Source organism: Prionailurus viverrinus, chromosome E1, assembly GCF_022837055.1.
Source record: "Prionailurus viverrinus isolate Anna chromosome E1, UM_Priviv_1.0, whole genome shotgun sequence".
Classification (NCBI taxonomy): domain Eukaryota; kingdom Metazoa; phylum Chordata; class Mammalia; order Carnivora; family Felidae; genus Prionailurus; species Prionailurus viverrinus.
This window is the reverse complement of record NC_062574.1, coordinates 40,565,765-40,593,376: the sequence shown is the minus strand read 5'-3', so window position 1 is coordinate 40,593,376 and position 27,612 is coordinate 40,565,765. Positions and strand designations below refer to the sequence as shown.

The 27,612-nt window shown below is 41.7% G+C and overlaps 1 protein-coding gene and 1 long non-coding RNA gene across 7 annotated transcripts in view; one reads left to right on the top strand and one right to left on the bottom strand.

The window, feature by feature from the left end:
• The window catches only part of CEP112 (centrosomal protein 112), a 422,889-nt gene that overhangs the window by 189,140 nt on the left and 206,137 nt on the right, over window positions 1-27,612 (bottom strand). The gene's annotated exons all lie outside the window — the stretch shown is intronic.
• LOC125151756 (uncharacterized) lies at window positions 9,227-16,021 on the top strand. The gene is made up of 3 exons (XR_007146941.1): window positions 9,227-9,378; window positions 11,989-12,142; window positions 15,012-16,021. It is a non-coding gene; the product is annotated as an uncharacterized LOC125151756 (long non-coding RNA).

Below are 27,612 nucleotides of genomic sequence, written 5' to 3'. Positions count from 1 at the left end.
AAATAAGATAAGATAAACACAGAGAGGGAGGCAAACCATAAGAGACTCATCTATAGAGAACAAACTGAGGGTTGCTGGAGGGGAGGTGGGTAGGGGGATGGGCTAAATGGGGGAGGGGTATTAAGGAGGGCACTTGTTGGCATAAGCACTGGGTATTACATGTAAGTGCTGAATCACTGAATTGTACTCCTGAAATCAATTCTAGACTATCTGTTAACTAACTTGAATTTAAATAAAATCTTGGAAGAAAAATAAATCCCCAAAGCTGTAGTAATAAAAACAGTATGATGTTGGCACAAAAGTAGACACATTGATCAATAGAACAGAATAGAAAATACAGAAATAGACCCATACAAATATGGTCATTTAATTTATGACACAGGAGTCAAAATATACAAAGAGGTAAGGATAGTCCCTTCAATAAATGCTGTTGGAAAAACTGGATAGCCACATGCAATCAATCAATCAGTCAATAAAACTGGACCACTCTCCTATATCATATACAAAAAAAAAAAAACCCAAAAAACAAAAAAAACAAAACACATCTCAAATTGGACTACAGACTTCAATGTGAGACCTGAAACCATAAAACTCCTAGAAAAAAAAAATGTAAGCTCCTAGACATTGATGTTGGCAATGAGTTTTTGGATTTGACACCAAAAGCAAAGAAAATAAATTAAGGGGAACTACACTAGTGTGCCTGTTCTGCCCAGGTAGGCTTAAAAATAATAAAAAATAGTTCTGTAATGACTGGCATGGAGACATTAGAAACATGATTCATAACAATGATATAACATAAAAATGAAGGTTTCAAATTAATTTATAGAAGGATTTAGACTATCATTTTTATGAATTTATCTTGCTAGATGTCACGTTAAACTCTTCTCAACATTATATTCTTGCACCTGGTAAAACCAGACACTTATGTAGTCTAAGTTACGCATCTTAGATATTCATACACTTAGCTATAGGCACTCTGCTCTTAATAAATTTTTAAAATGAAATAAATAAAAAAAAGCTACCCAGATCAAGATCACAGATACCAACCGATCTGCAAAAGTCTTAGAAAAATGCAGGGGCACCTGGGTGGCTCAGTCAGTTGAGTGTCCAACTCTTAATTTCACCTCAGGTCATTGGTCTCACGATTTGTGAGATCAAGCCCCATGTCGGGCTCTCGCCTGGCAACACTGAGCCTGCTTGGGATTCTCTCTCTCTTCCTCTCTCTCTCTGCCCCACCCCTGCTTGCTCGCTCGCTCTCTCTCTCTCTCTCTCTCAAAATAAATAAGAAAGAAAAAAAAATTTTAATTTAAAAAAAAAACAGAGGAAAATGTTGTAAGTAAATTTAGAGATGAACAAAAGAAATATGAAGTGTTTCAATCAGCCTAACACTTTTGATAAATACGTAACTTGATTTTTTTCCCCTAAGCGCTAACAGACATCAAATGTATTTTAAGATTGACAGGTTTGTTAACAAAAATGGCTTACAGAATTTAACACAGAGCTCTTCGAAAATCATTCTCTGCTTAAAAGCTCTGGCCATATTTACTACCTATGTAGTAATACCACCACTGATCAGTTATTCACCAAGTTTCCAATGCCTGTTAAGATACTGGTAACCTGCTAGTTGCCTGCTGTATTCAGTGTACTGAGCCACGTCACTTGACATGTACGAGACAGACGATTTGCGAGACTGTTTTTCTTTTTATTAACCTAAAAGGTTCAGAAACTCCCTTCACTCTCTCTCCCGTTTAACCTCAAGCACAAGGTGGTACATGCCCATCCACTCACTGGATTGTTCCCTGCTAAGGAAGGGCACACCCAGGAGGGCTTTGGCCAAAAGAGACCTTGCCTCTAAACTAGGCTCACCATGAACTCTGGGCACCTGCCTGACGACAACCTTACCTCTGATACTTGTTTACTTTATGATCTGGGATTTGGATTCCTGATGTTATGCGTGTTCCAAAATGAGAGTTACTACCGGTTTCCTGGTAGTGTTTAGATTCTTGCTGTGATTAGATTCTCGATATTATGTAATTACATCCTTTTTATCTCTTGTTTCAACTACCTGGACTCTCAAAGTCCTTTTCATGATCTCTTGATCTGACTTCATTATTCTAAAACTGACCTACCTGAATTTCTGAGCCTCCCAATACCTTAACGGCCCATATTAACGTCTAGCCTTCTGGTCTCCTCTCTCTGCCATGTCCTAGTGTACTGGATTTTTTTTCTCAGGGCATTTATTGAGCCATCTATCCCCCAAAGCAACTGGCAAGCCCTAAGAAAGTATAAGAATGAAAATAAATACCTGCGAAGTGTTGAAACAGAAATATATGTTGCTATGGATACAGAACTCTGTTTATGACCATAATTTTATTCTGTGCAGTAGCCAATAAGGAGGGAGAAATTTAGAACTCAGAATGTAATCAAAGAAATCAGAAAGTACACATTACTTTTATTAGCAGAAAATTATATAAAGGATTCTTTGATTTTATTGTGAGGTGTCTTGAATGTGGGTATAATATCATACACCAATTTCGTAAGTCATAAAGAAAGAATTTTTCCCAATTCTGCATGATTATATGAATGCATATCATAAAGTAGATGCCATTAATTAAAATGCTATGCATAATACAAACCACATCACTTAAATAACCCTCTGTTTCAATTCTACATTTTAGAAAATTATGTGTATTCTACATGCTGCAAAATTTTATAAGCAGCTTCACAAATTTATCTGAAATCCTTGTAACAAATATGAAGGTTTTATCATTCCCGTTAAAAATGATAAAACGGGTACTCTAAAAGGTTGTGTTGAGGTATCTATTTTAGTTTGAAAGTCTTGCAAGTAACAATCAGGATTGGCTCCCGGGACCTCGATTTTCCTCATCTGTGCTATTAGCACGGTTTTAGCTAATGAAATCTCCTTGCCTTAGAGCTCAGAGAAATTTGTACAGAGGTTTAGACTCAAGTGACTGGGGCACTTTAAACAATTTTTAATTAAAATCTTTCATAACCATTATTAATCTTATTTTAAAAACAGTTGCCAGCTGGAGAAATAAAAAAGATTTAACTAACGTGTCAATTCTAAAGAAATCTAAAATAACATTAGTGGAAAAAAGCACAAGATTCTTCCACATGGAGGGATTGCCCATATACGGGTGAATTACCTAACTGAAATAGTATCATTTTATTAAAGCCTGATATTTTGTTTCTCACCTCAAATTTTATTGCATCATGAAATTACATTTCAACAAGATGTTCAAGATTTATTAAGAAAGTCTTGCCTCGACCAGTCTTCTATTTATTTCCACTAAGATTTCATGCAGTTTCTGTTTCTCAGAGCATTCTTCTACGTTCTCCATCTACTTAGATTTCCTATCTTCTATTTGCTACGACACTGAGTACCATACCAGGGGGGCTGACTCATGTACTCTCTATACCGACGAAACTACACCTGAGTTGTGTTCTTCACCTCACAACAGAAAACATGTCACTTGTCTTACTGCATCGATGACCACCCCTGTGGGTATCACTAATGTTTCCCCTGTACCGTCTTGAGTTATTCATCCCAATAATCGCTCCAATCGATACTTACTTATCCTTGCCTTCCTAACCCTGAAATGTAAATACCTCTGTTGCACCAATGACCTTGACTGACCACTCTTAGGGGCACATAGTAATAGATGGTACCATAAGATGTTGTGCAGGATGCCAGATAGCTGCATTCCAAAGTATCAGATGCAAATTGGAAATGTCTTCTGAATAGCTCCCAATTTCCCTGAAAAAGTGCGTCATGAGTTAACGAGTGAAGAATTTGCCCAAACTGATCAGGAACCTAAGTCTGAGCGACACCCCAGCAAACAAAGAGTAGAGATGAAAACGGAAAAAGAAAAACCCGGCCATATTCCATTAATTACGAACTTATTCACTACCTGTTTGTTTCCTGCTATGAAAGATGAGGATTCAGCTTCCTTACGCCATTACTGGCCCTCCTTCTCCATGTTTGAAATATAGTGACTTCAGCATTTTTAGTTCCTTTTTTGATTACCTTTCTAGCATCTTTCCAGTTTGATTGATAATTGACATATAATATTGGATAAGTTGAAGGCGTACACCATAATGATTTGACACAGGTTATATACCATGAAATGATCACCGTGATAAATTTAGTTAACATCTGTCACCTCATGTGAGTACAGTATTTTTTCTTGTGATGAGAATTTTTAAAATTGATTCTCTTAGAAACTTTCAAATATACAGGAAAATACCGCTAACTATAGCCACCACACTACATCCTCGGAACTTAATTATAACTGGAAATATGTGCTGTTTGACCATCCTCACCCAGTTTCTCTACTCTTACATCCCCTTCCCCTGCCTCTGGCAACCGCCATCAGTTCTTTGCTTCTATGAGTTTGGGTTTATTAAGACATCACACGTAAGTGAGATCATATGGTATTTGTCTATCTCTGTCTGACTTATTTCACTTAGTATGATGCCCTCAAGGTCCATCCATATTATCATAAATGGCAGGATTTCCTTCTTTTTTATGGCTGAATAGTATCCCATTGCGTAGGTATAGCACATTTTCTTTACCCATTCATTCATCGATAGACTCTTAAGTTGTTTCGATGTCCTGGCTAGCGTAAATAATGCTGCCATGAATTTGGGGGTGCAGACATCTCAGGATAGTGATTTAATTTCCTCCCAAGGTAGAATTGCTAGATCATATGGTAGTTCTCCCTTTAATTTGCTGATGTAGAGAAAAGAAAACCCTTGCACACTCTTGGTGGGGATGTAAATTGGTACAGCCACTATGGAAACACAGCATGGAGGTTCCCCTCAAAGTTAAATGTACTGCTTTAAAGAAAATAATTCAACTTTACCAGCAATTATGGATGGTCTCTTCATTCTTAACTTAATTCAATGAGTATATTAGAACTGCCTAACCTCACCTGTCCTAACCATTCTCACAATCTTGATTGTCTGAGTTTATATTCCTATTACGTGTACTTCTGTTAAGATTGGTAACCTTCATGTTATATCTGTAACTATGAATAAACTTCCTGTCCAGTTGTACATAAATTGATTTCAAACATAGCATCTAGTTATTGCTCAAAACACAACCAGGTAATATATTATGTAACTACATTTTGCTTCCCACATACTCCCACCCTGAGGCTTCCAATTAGCTTTTATCACCCTTGAAGTTTCTGCTATTATGGCCTCCTAACATTATTAAGAATTCTCAGGAATAGTATCTAGATTCTTCCTCCCTTCACCCCACATCCGTTCCAATCTGGACCCCACGTTTTCTAGACTCATTGTGCAGATCGTCTTTGCAACTTCTCTTCCCTCCTCTCCTATTTGGATCTGTTGGTGCTTGAATCCTTGAATTTGTAGTTCTTTTATATTTACTCCTCTGATTTACTGAGGAACATCTACAAGCAACTACCAAAGAAATGCAGATGAACTCTCCAGATCCTTCCATGTCTGCCATGTCTTTCTCCAACCTAATGACTGACTGAACTTTGACTTAGGTATAGAAATCTGGTTTGAAAAAATGTTTCTTTTGTAGTTCTGATGAAAGCATTTTTGTCTCTTACCATTATTGAAAATGTGGTGTGCACCTATCTATCTTCTTCCTGGTCAGGGGGCCCACTTTTTCTCTGCAAGGTTTTAGGATCTCTTTTATTCCTGCTATCCTGAGATTTAACAAAGCCGTGATAGACTTACTTGCCTTTTCAATCTGAGGACACACACCCTTCAGCCTTGTGAATTTCGCTACTCTTCTTACATTGATAACAGGTCCTCCATCCTATTTTCGGTTTCTGGAACATCAGCGAAATATCAAGCACCCTGGCTTAATCATCTGTGCTTCACCTTTGAAAGCTGCAGTTTTACACTCATATTTTTGTCTCTGCTTTTTGTTCTCTCTTGTGGGAGGTTTCCCCGACGTTAGTTTTGGCAAACGTTGAAAACAAGTTTTCATTTTCAAAGCCCTTTCTTATGCCCTGGTTTGTGATCTGGTCATAGCAGTCTGTTCTTCTTTTGTGAATATAATAATACCATAGCTGGTATTCTGGTTTTGCTTTCCTTCAGTTTACTTTTTTTCTCCCTGATGTTCCTTGTTTTCTCTGGAGTCATCTGTTTAGTTCTTCTCTCTTGTGCCTCTGAGGCATGCCTCAAATGTCCGATGATCCAGGGCTTTCTGCTCATAGTCGAGATCAAAGAGATAAAATGCAGACTGGAAGGTCTGCGTGTGTAAGGGGTCACTACAGTTGAAGGCAGAGAGGAAGCAGTTAGGATGCAGACCCCTCTACATCCTGGGAAGCAGGCGGCTTTGCTCCCAGGCGTCATTTTCCACACCAGCTTCCCCGTACTCTTCCCAGATAGATCATTCATTGCTCACAGCCTGAGAATAAATGCCTGATGGGCTCCCCATTCTGGGCTCGTGGGAGAGAGAAAAGGCCTATGCCACACCCCGACTTTAACTGAATCCTATTTTCACCCTCACGTCTCTCTTCTGCTACCCTTCGTTCCTGCCGTCTCCGAGTCCTGGGTCTCTCTTGGCTTTGGCGAGGAAGACAGGTTCTCTCCTAGGCTGTAATCTTCATGTGGAGCAGGACTGCCGGGCATCTCGGCTGCTTCCAGAAATGTGTCTAAGTCTCTTGTCTGCTGATGGCCTCTCTCGTTTTTCATCGCTATGGTAGTTTTATGCCTTTGTTATTCCATTATTATCATTCTATGGAGGCCTTGTGAAGGACAGGAAATGAACTCATGGGTCTCACTATCTGGAGCTTCTATGGGCAAATAAACATGATTCAAATCTCTGAAAGAACTTTTAGTGCAGTTATGGAGGGAAGACTACTGTGTACAGAAAGATGCATCTAGGGGAGCCTGGGTGGCGCCCAGTAGGTTAGGCGTCCGACTTCAGCTCAGGTCATGATCTCACGGTTTGTGAGTTCGAGCCCCGCGTCCCGCTCTGTGCTGACAGCTCAGAGCCTGAAGCCCGTTTCAGATTCTGTGTCTCCCTCTCTCTCTGCCCCTCCCCTGCTCATGCTCTGTCTCTGTCTCAAAAATAAAAACGTTAAAAAAAAAAAAAAAAGAAAGATGCATCTATATTTCTATTCCACTTTCACTCTTTCCATTCATTCTAGATGCTTCCAGGGTCTTTGGCCACATCTCTTTGACCTGTCTGATGGCAGCCCAGTTGAGGCAGGAACTCATACGCGATTCCACCTCCAATGGGCTATTATGGCGTGACTCAATTTTGTCACCTTGCGCTTTCTCCAAGGACAGCAAAGGCTACTCAGACAGGACGTGCAGGAGCAGGCAGAAGGGTACGCACGGCCAGCAAGTGCAAGTGTGGCCAGAAAACGCAGGAGAAGATGCCCCCTAGGAGTACCCTCAACTGAAAGGAGCTGGAATTCTGTGGATAAATGCTCCAGATTCTCATTCTTTGGTGGGATAATTCCATGGTGTGTTCTAGAAGATTATCCAGGGTCCTCAGTGGAAGGAGTCACCCTGCTCTCAGCAGTAACTCAATCAATTAGGCGCCCTTCGTTGGGTTTTCGCTTCCTTGTTTCATTCTCCTCTTTCCCTCCCTTCAGATTCCGGGAATCCCCTCCAGCAATAAGCTACCTGCACACTAATTCGTGCATCAGGCTCTGTGTTGAAAATAACCCGAACCTCCACAACGTCATGCACAATTAAGCTCCTAATAATGGGCTTGGTAATTATATTACTTTACAATGTAAAATGGCAAAGGAAGTGGCAGGCTGGATTTCTATTAATATGCCTAGTTATCTTTCATTCCAACCCATTTTAATGGCCATTAGTTTAAAAATTAATGTGCATCAAATTGTTTGATGTGATAGGTGGCGTAAACTAGCAACGAGTTTCAGCTGATACTCATTCTTTGAATGCAGTATTTTAGTCATTGTATGCACAAATATTTTTACATCTTTAAGTGAATATTGTGATGCATCAATAAGTCTGCTTTTGGGGCACTTGGGTGGCTCCGTTGGGTAAGTGTCCAACTCCTGATTTTGGCTGAGGTCATGATCTCACAGTCTGTGAGATCGAGGGGCTAACAGTGCAGAGCCTGCTTGGGATTCTCTCTCTCTCTGCCTCTCCCCTGCTTGCATGTGCGCTCTCTCTCTCTCTCTCTCTCTCTCTCTCTCTCTCAAATAAACAAACATTTAAAAAAAAAGAATTCTGGGGCGCCTGTGTGGCTCAGTCGGTTCAGCGTCTCACTTCAGCTCAGATCACAATCTCACGGTTCCTGAGTTCAAGCCCCGCGTCAGGCTCTGTGCTGACAGCTCAGAGCCTAGAGCCTGCTTCAGATTCTGTGTCTCCCTCTCTCTGCCCCTCGCCCATTCATGCTCTGCCTCTCTCTGTCTCAAAAATAAACGTTAACAAAAAAATTAAAAAAAAAAAAAAAACAAGCTCCTCAAGGTCTATGTACAAAGGAAGTGGGCCCCACCCCAACCTGCAGACAGCAGGCAATCCAGGTGAAAATTAGGAGGCTCTTCCCTAAGACACAGAAGGAACTATCCAGGGAAACCTATGGCTTCAAGTGTGGATTCAGCAACCCTGGAACGCAGCCCTCTTCATCCTAGCCATTTAAAGAGCCTGGATTCGGGGCGCCTGGGTGGCGCAGTCGGTTAAGCGTCTGACTTCAGCCAGGTCACGATGTCGCGGTCCGTGAGTTCGAGCCCCGCGTCGGGCTCTGGGCTGATGGCTCGGAGCCTGGAGCCTGCTTCCGATTCTGTGTCTCCCTCTCTCTCTGCCCCTCCCCCGTTCATGCTCTGTCTCTCTCTGTCCCAAAAATAAATAAAAACGTTGAAAAAAAAAATTTTTTTAAATAAAAATAAAAATAAAGAGCCTGGATTCTAACACATCTTTCGGTCCAAATGTCACATCCTGTCCCAGAACTCACTCTGATTTTCCTACTCAGGGAGAGACGCACCAGGGCGGGGAGTGGGGGAAAAAAATTCCATTTACACAAGTCCGCTCTCCTTTACCCAAAGATGTGCACATCCTAACCCTCAGAGGCTGTCACTATGTCACCTGACATGGTAACGATATGCCACAGATGTGATTAAGGATGCTGGGATGGAGGTTATCCTGGAGTATGCACATGGCCTGATGCAGTCACAAAGGTCGTTTTAAGAGGGAAGAAGGCCATTGTCACCATGGAAACAACAAGAGGAGAGGCCATGGGGGCCACAACCCAGGAATGGAGGTGGCCTCCAGAAGCTGGAGAAAACAAGGAAGCATATTCTTCCCCGGAAACTCCAGGAAGATCCATCCTTGCCAACAAGTTGATTTTAATTTTGTCAAGCGAACTTCAGAGTCCTCATCTTCAGAGCCGTAAGATAATAAATTTCTTGTTGTTTTTAAGCCACAAAGTTTGGGGTAACCTGTTACAACAGCAATAGGAAACTAACACACATTCATCTTTTGTAAATATCAACAGAAAGCCAGAATCACCAAGCATGTAAGAAAAATGAGAGAAATTAATATGAAAGACAAGCAGAAAGATAAATAGAAAAACCAGCCCTGAAGGAAAGAAAGAGATAATTCAGGGAATGGAACTAAAAAACATTCTAATTCATAAATGCGGGGAGAGGAAAATTTATTACATCTATCAAATGAAAACAAGATGCTCTGAAAAATAAATAGCAAAAGTACAAAAAGATCTTTTAGGCCTTCAAAACATGATTCTTGAGCGCAAAGGGAAAGGGAAGGAAATCTGCAAAAAACATTGAGCAAAAGAAAAAATGAAGACAAATTCGAGGAAATAACAGTCACAAAGGCTTTCTGAGGTCTTTGATTTAGAATTAGAGCAAGCTTGATAAAGGCAATTAACCACCTTGTGGTTTTGAGGAGTGAAAAGTTGCCAAGGACAAGACTGTCTCGTACCTCTGACCACACTATGGGGCATGTGGCCAGTGCTCAGTACTAGTTGTCTTAACTTTTCTTAGTCAAGTGCTAACATCTCCCAATTGTTCCACCTCAGAGCCTGCCTAGTAAAGGAACAACGTTTATTAACCCCACGCTCTCTGTCTCAGATGAGAAAGTTTATAATTACGGTGAGTACGAAAACGAGGAATAGCAGGTCGAAGGCCCTCTGTCACATAGGGCGATGCTGCTTTATTGTAACTGACATGTTTTTTCCCCTTTGTGTCACTTTTATAAGAATGGACACAGCCAACTTTATACATTAACTTCAGAGGCAAAGCTGGAAAAAGGCTGTGTGTGTTTCTGCATGTGTGTGTGTGTGTGTGTGCACATGTGCGTGTGTGTGTGTGTGTGTGTGTGTGTGTGTGTGTGTGTTTCCCCTTGGCCAGCAGACATAGCTTCAAACAACTGTCTTATTATTTTATCCCTCAAAAGTTAATTTATTGCCTGGAAAAGAGCTAAAGAAGTTCCTGAAGATGATCTCACACTGTGTTCCCTTTGCCAACTGACTATCCTTAATTATAGCATCATACCCATTGGACGCGGATGAAAAGAATGAGGGACGGTCCCGTGGTACCACAGTACACCATCACACAGTCACCACATTTGTCCTCGCAGTGGCAACACTTCCATGGCATTTAAGGAGGATTTCTACACACGCTGAATTCATCTATGTACCAGAGAAGCACCTAGAAAATCTCTACGATAAAACCATACCGATCTCAATAACCGCTAAGAGAAGACAACAAAATTAAAGACGCTCTCTATCCCCAACCCCTTTGTGAAGATTTTCGTGTGAAGTGTAGAGAGGGACATTAAGTTGTGCAGGAATATTGTTCTAACACCACACACTAGGTAGTGCCATTCACCCCTTGGGAGACCATGATGGCTTTCTGCAAGAAACGAGACAAGGACTTTTGTTGGCTGTGCTCCTGCTTCTTACGGACACGGCAGCCTCTGCAGGAAGAAGCGACATGGAGATAACGTAATTTTGTATTTACTGGGGAAAAAAGCTGAGAGAAATAATAAAGGAGGAAAAGCACACTCTTTTCGATGGAAAGAAAACACCACAAGGGCAGAGTCCAAGGAGCACGGACTGTTCAAAGGTGGAGCCACCTCCTGGAGTGGCTTCAGTCTCCTTCATGGTTCACAATGCTTCGTTCCATCTCCAGCACCGTGCTCCGCGCATTATTTCGCAACTATGTTTCTCTGTCTTTTACTCCCTGCAATTAACTGTGTCTATATATTTCTGCATCCTCAGCAGCTATCGATGTGCCTGAGACTAAGGAGGCCGTCAGCACATGTTGGATGCTTATTTCATAATTTTAATCATATTACCAAAATAGTAACCAGCTCCCTGAAGTGATTATTAGAGATACAACAGACAACCTCCGCATATTTCAGAAGTCGGAAGGTTAAAAAATATGCTATGGGAACCAGCAAAGCCCAGACCTACACCAATCCTTGCCAAACGGTTAAATTTGTTGATCTGTGTTCATTCATTCACTGAGGAAGCATCAGCACTGGGGCCAGGCCCTCTAGTAGACAGGTTCTTAGAGAGGCAAAGACAGAGAAGCTATAGTCTCTCCTCTGGAGACCCAAACATGTAATTAATAATGACACACAGTAACTGTGGGCTAATTATGTAGTAAAACCTTGGATTGTGAGTAACTTGTTCTGCAAGTGTTCCGCAAGATAAGCAAACATTTCCAATAAATTTTAACTTGATACACGAGTGATGTCTCGCAGTACGAGTCGTACGTGACGCTGAACCTCACATGACCTCAACCGAGCCAATGGTTCCTCTCTCGCGCTCTGCGGGATTGTGGGTAATCATCTCTCATGTTCCGACGCTTGGTCTCAGGCTGCAGTGTTTGACAGAAATCAAAGATTTTTTCAGAACACTGGAAGGTGCCCACAACTGGTACTACTGTGTTTTTTGTCACTTGAAAGCACCTACGGGCATCCCTTTGCTTTTCTACACAAGAGGAAGTTTAGGAATGCTTCGCTTCATTCTAGGTTATTGGATAGGCTCCTTGTTAAAACTGCATGAAAAGAAAAAAGATTCCATTGGACCAACAGCAGTGATTCCACGAATGATAGTGAAAGCCGTCCTACACAGTAACCCTCCTCTCTCTGGTCTCCCTCACACAAGCCACGAACGTTTTGAAAGGTAAGTGCAGGTCAATTTGTTTATTTTTCTTCATATTTTGTATTTTTTACTATTTTGTATTATATTACAGTATTGTAATCATCTTTACATTAACATTTTTGGGTTGTGGAACAAGTCATCTGAGTTTCCATGATTTCTCATGAGGAAATTTGCTTTGATATACGAGTGCTTTGGATTACAAGCATGTTTCTGGGATCAATTATGCTCGCAAACCAAGGTTTTCCTATATATTTCTTTCAATTTTTATTTTCATAGTTTTTGGTTGCTGCCTTTTAGAAGTTCCGTGGGAACTCAAGGGACGGGAACACTTAAGTACACTGCCGTCCAAATGCCATCCGAACAACCAGAACAAACAGACAAAAAAGAAACAAAACTGAAGCAAAACCAAACAAGAAACGAAGAGCTAACATGGATCGGTGGCCTCTGTGACGGCATGGCAACCGCCAGCCTCTTCCTCTGAGACCTAATCCAACCACTAGCTCCTCAGAGAAGAGCTCAGCTGTCCTCTGGCTGCCGCTGATCAGTGACCCTGCTCTTATCGGTACAGATGGTCAACAATGTTTCCCGAGGCCACAGTATGTACCAGGACTCTTTTAGGTACAGGTATACCGAAGTGAGGAAAAGGGACAGGGTCCCTCTTTTCGGTCTCTTTGAGGGAGTAGGCAAAAATTAATAAGTATGTAAAATAAATAGAAAAGTGCTCTGAAGTTCACAAACGAGGTGCTCTGACAGAGGGTAGCAGGGCGAGGCCTTCTTGGAGAGAGTCGCCTGAGAAGTCCTATTCGAGGAGTTAACAATCGGGCGAAGACCTACAGAATGAGGAGAAGCCGATCCTACGAAGCACTAGAGCAAATGCCTTCCAGTTCCAACGAACATGACGAGCCACAGTGTGAAGGCAACAAAGAGTGTGGTATATCTGAGTAACTAAAAAGAGGCCCCTGGAACTCAAGTATGGGCAGCAAGGGAGGAGCTGCTGGAGAAGAGGTCGGGAAGGTAACGCTAGGACCAGAACGTGCAAGGTAACGTAGGCCATGCTAAGAGGTTTGGGTTTTATTCTAAGTACAGGCTCTTGAAGGATTTTATTTATTTATTTATTTATTTATTTATTTATTTATTTATTTTTAATGTTTATTTATTTTCGAGAGAGACCCAGAGAATGCAAGCAGAGGAGGGGCAGAGAGAGAGAGAGAGAGAGAGAGAGAGGGAGACACAGAATTGGAAGCAGGCTCCAGGCTCCGAGCTGTCAGCACAGGGCCCGACACGGGGCTTGAACCCATGCATGAGCTGTGAGATCATGACCTGAGCTGAAGGCAGATGCTCAACCGGCTGAGCTACCCAGGCGCCCCAAGAGGGATTTTAAACTCCCTTGCTTAAAATCCTTCAATAAACATTTTGATCACTATGGCTGTCGAGGAGCACGAGAGAGAAAGTGAGGCTCTCGGAAGACTACTGTTGAGGTCTGGGTAAAAGGCAGCGGTGAGCTGCACTAAAGGAGTAGGCGGAAGAGAAGGAAGTGAATGGGATTAGACATCTATTTGGGGGCTGAATCTACAGCATTTACTGGTGAATTGAGAGAAAGGGAAGCCAATTCAGAATGGCCTCTAAGTTCTGTCTTGAGCACTGACTGTAAAGTGATGCCATTTATAGACACAAGACACAGAGAAGATGGGTGTGGAGGTTTCGGCCCTGGATGTGTGAAATTCGAGGTGTCTGTGAGCTAAGTGGGAGGAGAGGCCAAGAGGCGGCTGGATATTTGAGTCCAGCTCTCTGATGAGAGATAAGAACTTTGAGGTTATTAGCACGGACTTATTTAAGGCCACTAAAATGCAGATGATCACTTTACAGAAGAATGAAGAGGAAAAAGAGAAGGACCCAGACTCGAATATTCAGCGGAGAGGTAGAGCAGCTGGTCGAGAAAAGACAAGCTAAGATGGAGAAGTGGGGGAAGCAGGAGGAGAACAGGGAAGACAGACATAGTTCAGCACGATAAAGAGAAGGAGATAAGTCAGTGATAAAAACCTAAGTATGTGGCTAAAAGCAGCGAAAGACTGGCCAGTCACAGTATAATAAAAAGGGGGGTTAAAAGAGGTCCCAGGGTGAAAAACGGTGATGATTACAACTGAGAGAAAAATCCAGATTCTGCCAAGTCACTCAATAAACTCTCATGAATCTACAAAAAAATATGTAAGGACTAGCAAAATAGATTTCCTGGTAAATCCTATACCAAAAAAAATTAAATTAAATTAAATTAAAATAATAAAAAGGTTTTCTTCTAAGGAGAAGAGAGAGAGAGAGAGAGAGAGAGAGTAAAAGAAACATTCTAGAATGAGGTAGACCATGACCTGGAGTAAAAGAATTCATGTATCACTCCTCTTACTAATAACTCTTCTCCTAATTTGAAACTGAACATATTCAGAATTTCTTCAAACTATAGTTTGGATATTCATCTGTAGCTTAAATAGAAGTTGTTGGTGGATGGGCAAAAAAAAAAAAAAAAAAAAAAAATGTGGTGCAGAATGACCAGATCTGTAGAATTAAATAGTACCAAACTGTCCAAGTAAATGGAAGAACCATCTTTATTCTGAGCAGCAGACAGCAAATTTCTAATGTAAAGCAGGTGGACGTTATCCTATGAAAATTCTCCATTGGGGGAGAAGTACTATTTATCCTGAATTACTGTTAGAAAATTTAAAAATAATCACTTTCTAAAACTTTAACACGGACTTTTATCTATGTTCTAGTTTGTAATGACCCTAAACTACTCATCTAGTCACTTAACTATTTGGCTCAAGATAGTATTTATCGTACAATAGGCATACTGAGCAAAGACAAATGTTGAAGTCTGCCTTAATGATTTTTTTTTTTCCAGGTCAAAACTCGGGTGAGGGGAAACATTTCAGTGCAAAAGAAGCAAAATGTTTTAGAATCGCGTTGTTTTCCTTTTTTCAAGAAAAAAAAAAAAGTGTTTCGAATTCACTGATTACACTTCATTACCCCGCGATGCACTTGAACACATTAACACAGCAAGACGAATATGTAATAAAAAAGAGGATGCCTCTCTTAATCCTTCCTGTCAAATTTAAAGAGATACCAATCAGCCAAACGCCTCGCTAAGAGTCATGAGACTGCTGTTTTAATTAGCTGGTGATATTTTTGACTAAAGAATCTCAGATGATGAAACCGTTTTTTTCCTTGTATTGAACCAGCTTGGCCCAGACTAGCCTGTCCCGCAGTGACATGTATATTGAATACAAATCAGACGGCAGCTTTAAGTCTGTGTTGCAGCTCTCATTTCCAATTCGAGAACTGTACTATAATCATAAGCTTCTGGTGGATGAAAGGAAATCAGCTCTCTGAATATTAGCTAATGCCACATTTGCAAGTCCTGAAGAGATCTGTGCTGTTAAAAAAAAAAAAATAGATCATTTCGCGTGAACCTATATATATGAATTGCTTTGTACTGCTGAACTGATAGAAGCAATGCCTGTGCTGGGATTAAACCCCTTTTCATCATAAAACCTCATCTGGTTCGGAGTCCAAGTCCATCAAACCTTTTTCCTTTAAAGTCCCGCCTTTGATTCTACATCAATTTATTCAAACCGCAGCTGGGTGGCTGAAAACGAAAGGACAGCATCATTTAAACCAACCATGTTCCCAACTTGAAAGAAGGGCTATAATTAAAAAAATGGGCATAAAAGAATGGAAATGGGATAATATTTTTTAATGGTAGTTCAAAGGCCGACAGATGTCAGAGCCTTTGAAGATGTCAGTACACTGAGCAAGAAGTTGCCATGAAAGAGCTTGCCTGAGAGGTGAAGCAGCTTGTTAATGGCTGAAAAAACCCTTGCAGACACATCCTTGTGTTTTTAATTTGTCAGAGTTTCTGCAGTATTTTCTGATTAATGACACATGATTATAACTGCATAGCCGACATATTTTTATACTCGGTTAAATGAATAGTTTATTCCACATTCTTTTAGAAGTAGATAAGAACGGGGACACTTTCCGAGGAAGGCCAAAACTGTTCTGATTGCCTCGCATATTTATGCTAATTTTGTGGGACTGGCCAAATTCAGACTTACTATATGTTGCCAGCTTTTGTTCTTTAATAGTCTGATTGCTAGTAACATTACAATTCACATGCGGTCGGCAGAATGCGATTCACTACAATTTCACGTACGTGGGGCAAGATGCGCCTGAATAATTAATTTGTGCACCAAGTCATGTCAAACCAAATTAACGTTTAAAAACATCGCTGAGCTCAATCTAAACAACCGTGGGCTGCCATCAGGTTCCAGAAGGGAAAGAGCCGCTTAAGGGGAAAACTTGCAGCCATAACTATGCTATGGCATTAATGACTACTCAAAAACAAAGAGCCGCAATACCGTGTTTTAGGGAGAAGCTTTGCTGAGATCTGGGGGAGGGACTCGGAATATCCCTGAACTATTTGTTCTTCTAAATAGTTCTGACATGCCAATTTGATTTGTTCTGTGAAATCGCCCTCACGATATTCATGAATGTTAACCACAAGTCACCAGTGAGTACTAGTAGCACAAAAAGGCTTTCCCACCAACGGGTATGCCTTTAATTTCCATCAGGACGAGGTGCAGGGGAGAGAAAGTTCACAGGCTTTGAAGTCAGAAAGATTTGGGTTCGAGTCCCAGCACTTTCACTTATAAGCTGCACAGCTTGGGTCAGCCTTCCCCTCTGTAAAACCTGGGATAATACCTACATCCTTCCAGAAAGCATGTGAAAGGGTCTAGCATATCACGTTACGCTCAATTCCCCGTCTCAAAATAAATGATACACAGAACGATTAAAATGGCCATCTCTTGTTGAGAATGTTTGTATTTCTACATACAACAGAATCACGTTTTCAGGAAAGTGACCGTTCTTTTGAAAGTGGATGTTCAAATTTCCCACTGTCCCAGTTCCAATAGCTCGCAAGTACAGCCTCTTTCTTCTGGTGGAATCTTACCTGGCCGTGACCAACCAAACCCTTGGGCACACACCTGTTTGCTTGTGACAGCTCACCTTTAGCCCAGTCGTGCAAGCACACCCATGGAGGCGGCTCAGCAGATGGGGCTCCAGGGCAGGGAATGCAGTGCAGGAGAGGGAATAACGTGCTGGAACAGGATCAGGCAACCGACCTGGGAAGTCAAGAGGAGGAGGACCCAGGACCCCCCAACCCAGAGACAGGAGGTCTCTCACGGGCGGGAGGCCTACAGCCTTATTCTACAGGAGCTCACCCGTATCCTCTCTGACAGCTCTCACCTGTCTCCAGGCTTTCTATGAGGACTGGAGGGTCTTGGGGCTTATTTCCCTAAGGGAGGGGCTGTTTCCCCTTTTGTGACTCAAGGTGGCTATGGTTGGGGCATTGCTCACCTCGGGCACAACTTCAAAGCCGGTGGGGCTTGCCAGAAGCACCTTCCTACCTCCTCGTCTGCACTGCCTAAGTCTTTTGCTCCCCTCCCCCACCTCCAGATGTCCAAATCTTCTGACTACAGCCCCCTACGGCACCTTCCTTCTCTTTCTACACTCTTTCCATCCCTCAAGACTCCCATTTCTTCAGTGTACTGGATTTCTGCTTAATGAGAGCAATTTAATGAGACACAATCTCACGATACGGTAGCCATACAGCCATAGCAGCAATTATGCCGTTTGCAACACTATGTGTACTTGCTAAACGGTCCGGCCAGGCTGTGAATTTCTCCAGGAAAGGGTTTTGTCCTACTTGTTTTTGTATGCCTCCTTTGAGCACAGCGACTGTGTACAGGAAGACATCTGCTAAATGAGAAATGAATGGAGACAGAGGAAGAAATCCTTGGAGATGTATTTTCATCTTGAAAGAGATAATTTAGGTTTTTTTTTTAACCATATATCGTTCCTTATTTAAATTTTAAAAGTGCTCCTGAATTACCTATTCAAGAATGCATTTTACTGTATAGATTTATCATTTTGGATTTTTAAAGGCTCACATGGGCCACCTAGTCGAGGCCAATGCATTCAGTAAAGAAAAGGGCAAGCAAGAGAGAGAAAACCCAAATTCTACTTAGAGATATTTCAAGCAATGTAACTGACAGATCCCAGGCACGGTGGTTGACTATTCTGGGCGGGAGATTTTTCACAGCACAGTGACTCAGTCTGAGAACCTGGGCTTTTTAGGGGAGCTTCAGAGAAGCTTGTGATCTTACCTCCTGTCAACTGACACTAGATATGTTCTCCCTCCCATCTCAGACCCTCAAACTCTTGGCTCTTACACAGACCCAGGCAAAACTTGTTCATTTGTATCTTACTGGGTGATTCTAGACAATAGATCCCTGCTTCCCTAGGTGAGCTGTGAAACTGTTCTCTGTACCCAACCTGGAAAGGCTCTCTGTGCACCTGAAACCTCCTTGGTCCCAGGAGCAGTGGAGGGAACGCAGGCACGGAGCAGGCCACATAGCTGACCCTCCCCACATTGCTACGGGAGCCTGGTTTAGTCATGCCTGCAAACCATACCCGACTCTGCCACTATCCGCCCGAGCGGCTTCATTTCCTGGGTCTCGTGTTTCCCATCTCTGAAATGGGCTCGCTGTTCTCAAAGCCCACGTCTGGCTCCAGGATTGTGGGGCCAGTCTTCAGGGACTGTTGGCTGTTTGGTGCAGTAGTCTATTTATGTTGTGTGGCCACAGTTCACAAATTGAAATAAACAAACTGATATTTATCAGGTTATTAAAAAATACTTGCCATTTCGAATTCTTATAAACAATCCAGAAGTTAAGTATTGTGATTTGTCCTCGCTCGTGAAATGCCACTTTCTCTCGGGTCCCTTCCTATCATCTTTGACCCACTCTCTCAGTCTTCTTGACCTACTCTTTTTCCTCCGCCTTCCCTTAGGCAACGAGTGTCGGCTATTCTCATTCTACTCCAGGTCCTTAGGAAAACCCACCTTCACCATTGGTATCCATTACTATCCATCCCGGTGACTCTCAAATCTGTATCCCCAAAGGAGAGCTCTCTTTTGAACCCTAGTCCTGCATTTCCACTTACTTACATAATAACATGGACACCTAAGTGTCCGGTGGCACAGCAAGCCACATCCCTGGGTCTCCTCTCTCTCCCTCACTGCCTTGTCAACTCACCCACTGCTGATACCTTAGCCAAGTCCCTCATCATCTGGGATGACTCCTAGCTAGTCACCCAGCCTCCAATGTCACTCCCTTCTGCCTCCTAATCCTCTGCTTAAAGTTTCTCAGTGACTTCTGATTGTTGACAGTTATGATCCCTAAAGTTTGTTATCGGACATTTCTATCATAAAAATTTGGGGCGGGGTGCCTGGGTGGCTCAGTCGGTTAAGTGTCCGACTCTTGACTTTGGCTCAGGTAATGACCTCACGATTTGCGAGATCAAGCCCCGCATTGGGCTCTGCATTGACAGTGTAGAGCCTGCTTGGGTTTCTCTCTCCCTCCCTCTCTCTCTCTCTGTCATCTCAAAATAAATAAATAAACATGAAAAAAAAATGTAATTGGGGCATGAAAGCCAGTGTGTACATGTATAAATCTGTAACACCACTGTACTGATACATTATGTACGTTATAAAGATTCACCCCAAATGGGTATTTTGACAAGATGAAATACAAGTACATGTAAAAAGAAGTTCTACATTTTATCTTCCTATATGCTAATAAACCCTGCTTGGGAGAACACTGTTTTAAATAATTACCAGAAGGGGTAGTAAGTTACAAGTAGGACAAGGAGGTAGACAAATGGAAGACACAGAAATGTCAAGACAGACAGAGCGTATAAACCCCAGACTGGGGGCAGTGTACATGGGGATCCAGTCCAGACTTCTCAACGTGGTACAAACTGTCTCCAAGTACTGCTTATGCTAGTCCTGTTTGGAATGCTTTCCCGAGTCTAATTTGCATAGCCAATTTCCACTCATTTTTAAAAAAAATTTTTTTTTTCAACGTTTATTTATTTTTGGGACAGAGAGAGACAGAGCATGAACGGGGGAGGGGCAGAGAGAGAGGGAGACACAGAATCGGAAGCAGGCTCCAGGCTCCGAGCCATCAGCCCAGAGCCTGACGCGGGGCTCGAACTCACGGACCGCAAGATCGTGACCTGGCTGAAGTCGGACGCTTAACCGACTGCGCCACCCAGGCGCCCCTCCACTCATTTTTGAAATGCAATGCATATGATATCTCCTTTAATTCAATCTCTTCTCATTACCTCCCCAAACCTGATGCCCCCATACCACATGATAGACGCATCTTCTGTACTTGGGATCAAAGTACCTTTATCACTTTGCTGTACTTTGAGATATATATATATATATATATATATATATATATATTACAAGATGAAATACAAGTGCATGTAAAAAGAAGTTCTACATTTTATCTTCCTATATGCTAATAAACCCTGCTTGGGAGAACACTGTGTGTGTATACACACACACACACACACACACACACACACACACACACACACACACATCTATATCTGTAACTCTGGAAGGCTTAAAGGCCAGGCACACTAGACAAGGCCACAGAATAAAACTGTCCGTTTTCATGCTGATATAGTTACCAGTTCCTTACACACTTGGTGGGCAAGGCAGGCATGCAGGCGAAGTTTCCAGACAATAGAAAGGGGCCAGGAAGATATTGATCTCCCTCCACCCTACTGAATGATGAAGGAAGTATTTTAAAGGGGCTCATTAAGACATCACGCTAAATCAGGTGGTGTCAATGGCAAAGGGATGCCTTCATGGGGACTCGAGGGCCCGGGCAGGGTGTCCTTCTGATCAAGGGTGTTACTATGTCTGCTCTTATGTGTGGTAAGATGCATCCTTCGTCTATGTTAAAGGAAGGCATTCTTTGCTCCTATCCGTTGGTATGAATCATATTACCCTCCAGATGCAAAATTCCTATTGTCCCAGAGACTGTAAGCTGGAGGGCAGGGATCGTTCCTTTTTTAATATTCCAAGGCCTAGTATAGTGCCTGACAGGTGGCAGCAGCTCAACAGGTGATGCTGAATGAATGAATGAATGAATGAATGAATGAATATTACAGATGTGAAAATGATGACCAGAGATATGAAAGAGGTCACTCAGGTTTATAGCAGCCACTAAGTGGTAGAGGCTGGCCATGAACCAGCATCACTGTCTTCATATTTGATAAGAAACTGGTCATTGCTTCCAGGTCCATGCTTTAATTTCTATCTACATGGCAATGATGTCCAAATTCCTTTTTCTGGAACCTTGACTGTATACTCAACTCCTCGGCTGACACATCTCCATCTGGATGTTAAAGATGTCACTCAAACTCAGCTTGGCAACAACAGAACTCTTGATTTTGTTGTTATTCCCTCCGAATCATCGTCATATTTGACCCCATCATTTATCTTAACAGCTCAGACTAAAACTCTAAAGAATCCTCTTTCCTTCCCCTCCCACACCTAACCCATCAGGAAGTCCTATTGACCCAAATACATATATCAAATAGAAACCCAGGACTGCACACAACAGCCTGAATGGACTTCAAAAAACATGAACTAGATCCTGTCACATCACTGCTTGGAATCCTCTCATTGTCTTCCAGGGGCACCTGGGGGGCTCAGTCGGTTAAGCGGCCGACTTCGGCTCAGGTCAAGATCTCACGGTTCGTGGGTTTGAGCCCCGCATCGAGCTCTGTGCTGACAGCTCAGAGCCCGGAGCCTGCTTCGGATTCTGTGTCTCCCTCTCTCTCTGCCCCTCCCCGCTCGTGCTCGCATGCTCTCTTCTCTCTCTCTCTCTCAAAAATAAACATCAAAAAAAATTGTTTTTTAATAAAATGGAATCCCAGTTCTTCAAAGGCCCTGTAACCTTCCCCGTACCTGCTACGTTCATGCCATCAGACTTCCTTTTTTATTTCTTGAACACACCACATTTAGTCTCCTCCAGGGTCTCCTCACTGGTTGTCCCCGCAGCCTGGCTGGCTTCTCCTCAATCAGATCTTTCTTAGCTCAGACAGCTCTTCCTTGGAGAGGCCTTCTCTGGTGGCTCGCTAAGACAATCACTCAGTCACCTGTCATACCTCTCTGGGTTAATTTTCAACCTACCCGTTATTGCTATGTGATGCTCTCCCTGTCACTTTGGCTGTTTTTGTGTTATCATCTGCCTTCCCCCATTCAAGTGTAAGTTCCTTTAGAGCAGAGTATTGGTCTCTCTTGTTCTTTTCCATACCCAGAGCAGGAACCCCCTTAGGACTAGATGGGCCACACTCTACATAACCCTCGGACAATATTCACATGCACCAGGATGTGAAACACACCTGGCTGAAACACCCAGCCTCAGGGCCTGGTACAGAACAGCACTCAAGAAATCTTCATCGAATAAATGAATCAAGCTGAATAAAGTCTCTGTCATGAGGAAATTCCATATACATAATTCTGCCCAATTTTTACAGATGGAAAAATGTATATGGAAATAAACTTGATTCATACGTTATCTGAAGAGTCACAGTTACTAAACTTTTGAAGTCACAGTTCCCTTTTGTTGACATCAGTGTGGAACAATAAGATTTCAAAAAGCCATCAGAATAGTTAATGATAATGATGATTTTCAGGAAAAGATTTACTAGTCTTATTTCTGAACTGAATGACTTATTTTAAGAAATGCCAACTTTGTAGGCACGGGTTGTGACGTTTACTGCCATCACTAGCAATGATCCCAGAGGTCTAAGTACACGAGTGCATCTCCATGTTTCCCAAAGTCTGAACCAGGATATGAACAGTCAGGATTGACATTAATAGCGGCTGGCAACACCCTGTACCCCTTGAACTCATGGCTTTTGTCTAATGACAGCTTTGGCATAATTTCTGAATAACTGAAGAACAAAAGTTTTCAAACCTCACACTCCACTTTCGTTGCCCATGCCAACATCACTTTATCTGGAGCTACTATAAAACTTGCCCAACAAGTGAGGATAACGTTTACATTACAAAAAAATTAGCTCTTCGGGAAACATTTGGTGAACACATGGATTTTGTACATTAAATGACATCTTTGCAAATAACAAAATAAATAAGGTCCCGCTTGACCCTAGGGATCTGGGGTTTGTTTCATTAATAAATACTGACTTAAGAGGCAAACTTAAGATGAATGAATCACCAGTTTAATTTTAACCTTTTTAAAGACCTGTACCTTTCGAGTCCTTCCACTGGAAAATTCCCTGGTTTTGAGATGCTAGGGGCTGGCTGGGCTGTTGGTTTCATGTTCACTGGAAGCTCCTGTGTACCACAGAGTGATATCAGTGGGAGAGACCTGAGCACGCGCGCGCGCACACACACACACACACACACACACACACACACACACACACAGGCACAATGCAAGACTAATGTTGCATTACAATGGCCCCCACTAACAAGGGAAGAGACCCCCCGATCCAGGCCACAGACTTCAGCAAACTTCATTCTCAGAGGATGCCATTATCTCATTTTCAAATAGGACTAATACTTTTAGGCCTTGACCTCATACCTAAGGAAAACAAATCAAAATGAACCGGAAAAATAACACACATTTTCCATCCCTGCAAGTCGAATTGTGTACAGTTTCTTTCTGATTTCTCGTGATCTCTCTCCAACCTCCCAGGACACAATTATCCGAAAATACTTGAGAGGCCAGGTAACAATGTAAGATAAGTGACGGAAAAGAATTTTCGCTGAATTTTAACATTCCTTTCAATGGGAAAACGCTACTCCCAAGTTTCACATGAATCCACCAATTTCAGTGCTTTAAGTCTCAGTTAGGCCAGTTTTTTTTATTATCTCCTATTAACAGTATTTTTCAAACATTTTCTGTACACAAACATTAAAGTAGCTTGAAAATAGACTATTATTTTCATGTAATGCCTTGCTCCCCTCCTCAGACACGAGTTTACGGTCTCCCTGACATCAATTCCTGTCATTTTTCTCATGAGAAATTCTCAGGTGTTAAGTATCTTTCCTATCATGCAACTAGGCATGATTCCAATTAGTCCTGAATGGAAGACAAAATGACAGTTTAATAAGCTTCAATTTGCCAGTGCTTTGAACGTGTGATGATATCATCATTTTGCCAATCATTTCTTGCACTTTGGCTCCGACCTCTCTGTCACAAAAAATTACCTCAAATGTATAAATAAAGACATCAAGGATGTCTCTCAGAGAACGGACTGAGTCAGAAATCCAAAAACGACTTTTCCAAGACATCAAGAAAGAAGAGTTATTCATGCAGTGTTTCCTCAAAGATAATTTCTGCCAACATTCTTAGTAATTTTTTTGAGGCAGAGGTGAAAAGGACAAGGAGGAGCAATACGCTAAAAATAACTGAAGGCAATTTTTCCTTATGTCAATGGGAATGACATTCAGGATGTGGAATAACAATTTATCTCTGGGGTATTTTATGTAAAGAAAAGAATTCATCTGAAAACTTCTCATCCGGACCAAAGTCAGTCTAGAATTGAGCTATAACTGCATCAACATAAATTGTCTTTGAGGATTCTAAAAGAAACACGGTTTCTAATTATTCCTTGTATTTCTAGACAGTCTCTGGGTTTGAATTTACTAAACTGCCTTGACCTCACTTCTAAAAGGTTTGGACTAGCTGTTGTCACGCAATAAGGATCATTACACGGGTTCCCTTAGGGGAAAAATTGGGAAACTGAAGTCTTTGAGATTTAAAAATTCATTCCATAAAGTGAAGGGATCGTATGTGACATTCCAAACTGGTGTGTGACTATGATAGGTGTTCGCCTATAATAGGCCATTGACACCAAAGCTCATTTCACCAGTGCCAACTGCAGATTCCTGCTAATTTTTATCGAGATTGGTAGGTTCATTGACGTAAAAGCTTCCTACATTCTTCCTCTAGACACATCTTCTCATTTCAGTAATAATGCAAAAGCCAAAAGTGAACCCATTTCAAAAACGTATTTATTTTTCCAGTCTCCAAATTCTGAAATTTGTGGGAAGGAATTCTCTTCCAAATAAAATATTAAGAACTGCCTATCTCTTCGGAGTTAAATGTGTCTCAGAAGAGAGACACACAGCCATGGCTTGTGGCGTCGGAGAAAGTTTGAAACCGTTGCTCAATCTTGATTTGGATTTAAACGGTCTGAGGTATGGATATCAGTACGTTAAATCTAGCCATGAGTTGACAATCCAACATCGAAAATATGGAATTTATGCAGAATAAATGAAACTCAGAGACGACGGACTCACACACAAGTAGGCATATGGGGCACGGGACTCTGCCACACGAGTCTCAGCTACACTAACTTACCTACTAAGTTACACAGGCACAACGTCCTGCGTCCACACACTTGTAACCTTGGGCATTCTACTTATGCTTTCTGAAACTTGTCTCCTTGATAAAATGGACTAACATACATTCATCTTTGGACCCAGGCAAGAAGGTCCAAACAGAGCTCCCAAATGGGAAGTTTAATCCTCACGGGGGGTTGGAAGGGTTCAAAGAGATGGTGCATCGCGAAGGACCTAGCAGAGAGCCTGGTGCACGCAAGGCACGCAATAAACATTTGCTGCTGCTGCTGCCGCTGTTAAGCACAAACAAGCACAGGAATTCAGTGCTGTTCAGGGAGGTACTGCTTACTAAAGCTGGAACTCACGCAGCAGGATTCAATTATGACTTTGCAGCAACGGCAAGTATGGCAACTCACGGAAAGAAATGCAAATGGTGAGGAGCCTCTCAGCTAGGGGAGCAGGGTACCAGCATCTCTCTCACGCTAGGCAAGGGCTCACGTATAACCCTGTGCCTTTTTTGCCATGTCCGAGTCTCTCCCCAAATCTAAAATCTCTCTTGCAAGAGGCTGGGGGATCGAGAACGAGTACTGAATTAAGATTAAGGAGCCCTGCTTTGCTAGTTCTGTGACCTTGGGCAAGGTAGTGGCCTTGAACCCTAGGTTCTTCATCTGTAAACTGAGAATAATTGGATGTGGTCATCTCTTTACTCAGTCTGGCTATGCTGCTGCTGGATACGTAGATACCTGCACAGGTGCACGTCCGGCACAACGTCCTGTGTCCACACACTTGTCCCTCGCCATCTCCCCGGTTTTCACCACTGTACCCCCTATTTTAAATATCTCCAGCATTTAGTTATTACTTCTTCAAGAACAACTTTAATCTATCTAAAAAATCTATGAAGTAGAGTGAGAACAAAAGACGGATTTTTAAAGCAATCATTTAATTGACACAAAGTTGTTGATTCAAAGGGAATACTTCATGCCATTATTTGGAAGGTTTGTCTTTAAAAGGAATATGCTTTATCTAAAAGTGGACCACATGCCATGGAATGTGGTTTCCATGGTAACTGCCACATTTAAAAAATATGCACAGGACTAAAGATACACTGTATAATACTTCTACAAATGGATCATTCCTAGAGAAATCAATTTCCTTGTCTCAGCCTGTTATTGTTTTTTCAACGTAATGTAATTTTCTCCACGACGAGGACCAAGTTGAATTATTTATAATAGTTTAATTATAGGAATATACGCTATTTGTGTGCCTATAAGATGAAAATAATTACAGAATTCTAGAATTATAATGGAAAACGAAGGCTAGTGATCTACAAAAAATGTAACCTTTACTTTGAAAGGTCATCTTCCTATATTTTCTCCTAATTAAGTACCTAAGAAATAGTATTCTTATACATAGTAATACATATAACATATAAATAAAACATTATTAAATTCATATGTAATACTATTAGACAAAACACCATTGGCTACTGATAAAACAGGATCTTTGCATCAATATATCTGTGTCAAAATATGAAATGAACTTTGATCCTCCTTGGAAATTTCTGTCTAACCTGTGCTTTTGGTATCAGAAAAACAGTATTTCCTGCACAGGCTTTTCAAAATGGCTCAGTTAGGAAAACCTCTGTTTATATTCTAAATGTATGCAGTAAGTTTTTGATCGGTCTTAAATGCAGCTCTTCGATAATACCATAAAGCTTCATCTAAAGAAAATAAATTGAAACCTGAAATGTGTGGTTTTACCACAAGTCCACTGAAAAAGTCTTACTTTCTTTTCGCAGAATAATAAATTGTTAAAAACATCTTCGCACCAACCCTTCTTATGTCTGACATTACACATTATGTGCATTGCAGCAAAACCCACCTAATACTGAAAGCACGCTTAAGTCCATGCCTCTTTCCCTCTACTACAAATAACTTAGTGTATCGGGGGTAAGTATCAAAGCACGGTGTGCACACAGCTGGAACACCAGGCATCCACTCTGATGTGACTGTGGGTGTCACCAGGGACAGGAAGGGAACAAAAAAGCAGGGTTACATTGACCGCAACAGCCTCATTACGGTAGGGGGAAAATATTTACATAGTTTGTTTTTTCCACATGATCTGTCCAGTTGACCCAAAGAAATGAAAATATTTACTACCTCAAAACCAAGTAAATGATCTTAGTGAATAAAAGACGATG